Source organism: Dama dama, chromosome Y (assembly GCF_033118175.1).
Source record: "Dama dama isolate Ldn47 chromosome Y, ASM3311817v1, whole genome shotgun sequence".
NCBI lineage: Eukaryota > Metazoa > Chordata > Mammalia > Artiodactyla > Cervidae > Dama > Dama dama.
In genome coordinates, this window is record NC_083715.1 from 14,309,370 (window position 1) to 14,313,305 (window position 3,936).

Consider the following 3,936-nt stretch of genomic DNA (forward strand, 5'->3'; position numbering starts at 1 on the left):
CACACACACTCGAAATGAGGATCCAAACACAAACAGGGAACACAGCTCTCTCAGTAGCTGAAGATGCCCGTTCCCAGCAATGAGGAAAATGGCATCAGTAGGCACCATGTCCTTGCATTGGGGCCCGCTGACACCTCGTCCCTCAGCTCTTCCGTATGTTCCGAAGCCGGCCTGAAACCGGTCCCAGCATGTCCTGTGTGGTGGCGGTGAGACGGCAAGTGGTGGATGTGGAAATTCACAGACGACCCCAAAGTCAGCACCTAAGTGCACTGGGATCCCAGAGAGGACACCCTCTAGTCATAGGCTATCCCAGGAGCAGTGGCGGGAGGCAAGGACCCAGAAAATCTCAAACTTTCTGAGCAGCAGAAGGTCGGGGATAGCGCGATTGACCAAAGGATGATTCTGACAAACAGACGTCATTCACCCTGCCTCGAGCAGAATCACCGAGGATTCTGGCATTGCAACCACAGCTGCTTGGAGGGAGACTTCCTTCACTCACGGCCACACCAAGTCCCCACGCCTCCAGTCTCAGCACGTCACCTGCTACGTGCATGACCCAATCCCAGGCTCCGCAGCCAGCGCACATGAGCCTCAGGATCCCATTGTGGGAAAGGACAGGGCCCCTGCCTCTAAACGGATGTCCCCTCAGGGCCCCCCTGCAGACCCGCTCACCACCTTTGTTACTGTCAGCTACCTCTCATGGCACAAATTTCCTCCCTGGGGTAGTACTTCAGGGGATCGTCCCACGTGTCCTGGCCAATGATCTGATGGCAATAAGAGCAAGGTCAACCCGGGGCTGACCAGGCCCCTAAGCCTCCCGTGAGAAACCAAGAGCTCCAACATCAATCGCCAACTGTGCACAGGCCCAAACCAAACGCACCTCAGCAATCCTGTTCGATTCTGGGCAGTTGTGGCCTGACTGCCAATTGAGAAATTTCATGCTCCTGGTGTCCAGCCTGCGGCTGGGTGCTCCCCATTCAAAGTCCCAGAACCAGTGGACTGGTGTGGAATGACGTGCCCTATACCCTGTAGAAAGACAGGGAGAAAGGGGCAGATGCGGCAGGAGAAACGTCCAACCACACCCCACATCCCGGCTCCCTTGCATACCCACACTCACCACCGTGGCAACCACGTTTAGCAGTGATGTCAGGGTAATATTCCTTATCAAGCACCGTGTGCCAGAAGTACGGGTTGTCCCGAAAGGAGACAATCAGCTTGCAGCGGGACCTTGGATGGCTCCGCACTTGCACCTGCCAGCACAGGGAGGAAGGAAAAGGTGCAAGCATCGAGGGGCCTCTGCTTGCCTCCCAGGCGGGCCTTAACAGCCTCCATGATGCCTCTGTAAAGTCTCACAGTACAGGACCATGAATAACACCATCCCCCACCTCCCTGTCAAGTGCCATACCGACCCATCCTCAGTCTCCCTCTCTGACCTTGAAGTCGATCATGTACTTTAGAAAATCTTCATCATGGGCGCTGATTATGATTGACACTTGAGGGTTGTTCATAATCTGCCTTGGGTCAAGGAGACATTCAGGCCACATACCGGGCCAAGAAGAGCCTGGGGCAACAGCTCTAGTCTGGCCTGGAGAAGGACACTGGAACAAGCATCTGCAAGGATGCTTGGCACTCACGCTTGCCCGGGCACGACTCTCTCCTTCAGACCAAGCCTTACCATCAGACCTGCTCATGGCTCTGGGTTTCCTGTGCTGTTTTGCAGCTCAGGTGGTCTGCAACCCAAAAGCAGGGGCGATTACTCACCTCTGCTGCGCGCCTCCTGGCCCGTGTTTGCTGGGTAGTGGCATGTCACTGGTAACATGGTTAGGACTTGCAGTCCTTGTGACTATTGAATCTGAAGGAAACTGGGGTGTGTGTATGTTTATATGTGTGTTTGAAGGTGTGTGTGTGTGTGTGTGTGTGTTTGTGTGCGAGAGAATCCCATGTTTGAGCTATTTCCGGGGTCATCCACATTTTCAACAATAAATGTCTGCAGTTGCTGCTCTAGTGTACTATCTCAGGTCATCCTGACCTAGAGGCCCTGGGTACTGATTCTATTCAGACGGAGGCCTGAAGGGGAAACCACGAGTCATGGCTTTGACACTTCCAGGTGTGGCTCTGCCCAGATACTCCTCGGCTGTGCCTTTGGAACCTGCCAATGCCCAGGAACACACTTCCGTCAATGGCCTGCAGGACCCTACCTCTACCCTCGCCACACACCTTCACCCCCCACTCCTGCACATGCTGCTGCTTTTACTCCACTTCCTCCTCGTCTTCCTGACAGGCAAACAGCTAGTTGCCGCAGGAAGGATACAGCTTTGGCCCAGAAGCCGGGGATGCCCTGCAGTATGGCGCTTCTTCGAGCCAAGTGACGCATCCTTCTCACATGGTTCATGCGCATGAAGCGAACGGAGGCCCGGCAGTTTTCGTCACGCAGGGATCTCACTTCCAACTGCAGGGCGGTCAGTGCCTGTAGCACATTTGGCACCGGCCGCTCACTCAGGCCTCCAGATCTTTCCAGGCCCTGCTTCTCCAGTGTCTTCTCCTTCAGATCCTGGGAGGATCCCTGATCCCGCTCCTAATCTGCCACAACCTCCACCTCCTCCATAACGTCTTCCGCCAGCATCTGGCACACTCGCCCAATTCCCGCCTCTTCTCCGTCCACCAGTCCCCCTCCGACCCTGCTGTCCTCCACCGCCTACACCACATAAAGGGTGACCTCTTCAACTGCTGTGCTACCTGGTGGCTCCAAAGTCCCATCTGTGCATGGCATCGCGATGGCAGGCCACCTGGCCACTGTCCCCTGAGCACCCGGGCTCCCAGCTAAGAAGGTCCGGAGTCCCGGGACGCTCCCACCTTCCTCTGGCCCCCTCTCAGGCTCCTCTGGGACATGGCTGTGACCCCGAGCTGGGACAGATGCAAAGGGACCGGACATAATATCACAGCAAGTGGTGCGCAATGGCAGCCCAGGTGTAACCGGATGTGGCTCGCTACCACTTTGGGGTGGGGTGAGATCGGAATGGGCAGCACTTTGGGCCTGGTGTGTGCGGGTGTCCTGAGGTTGAAGAAAGGGCTTCCAGAAAGGCCAGGAGAGGGTGCCCGGAGATCAGCCCAACACGCGAGACCCCTAGGCTGTGAGACAGGCTCAGGTTGCTGGGTCAAATCGAGACCAATGGCAGAGAGGGTAGTGGGCGGCACCCTGAGGGAAACGCCCCTAGACCAGAGGGTGGCTTCCTCTCTTCTTTGGCTCCAGGGCAGAGACGTGGCCACACTCGGCTTCAGGGAGGGCAGGGCTATTGCTTCTGGCGTTCCTGAAGGTGCTGGCATTGAATTGGCCTCTGGAATTTCAAGCCATGTGTTCTCGCTCTGCAATCCAAAGAGCACATTGCTGTGTCCCATGGGACCGCCCATCCCTGCGAGCTCTCCATGAGTATCTAAATGTTAGGCAGGGGCCAAAGTGGCTGGATACTTTCCTCCCTGGGATAGGAGCCTGCTGCTGTCTGGATGGTAGGGGAGTGTGTACAAACCCCAACGTTTGCAACAGTTGACCTCCACTCTTTAGAGGTACCAGAGCCATAGGGCAGTGATGTCTCTCTTTGTGTCTGCTTTTCGCCTATTATTGTTTCTGGTGATCCTGCTGTGTGTGCACCAAGGAATGCTGTCTGTGTGTCTCCGACTCTCTAAGTGGTGCTGTGGTCCTCTGCCATTCTCCGGACACCAGCGCTCATAAGAGACGCTTAACCTTGCAGTGAAGTCAAGCCCTTCTCCTCAATGAGTCGCAGCCACAGCAGATGAAACTGTTCTGGGCCACAGGGTCGGAGAGTGCTCCCTCAAACCGGAACATACACGGTTGTTGCTCACTGATGAAGCACAGAAGGGGATAGGCGACCCTTCTTCCCTCTCTGGGCAGACATGAATGCTGCACAGGGCTCTGGTGGC

The 3,936-nt window shown here is 56.1% G+C and overlaps 1 pseudogene; it reads right to left on the reverse strand.

The window, feature by feature from the left end:
* Positions 1 to 686: 686 nt before the first annotated feature.
* Positions 687 to 2,932, reverse strand: LOC133053577 (testis-specific Y-encoded protein 1-like; annotated as a pseudogene).
* Positions 2,933 to 3,936: the final 1,004 nt, after the last annotated feature.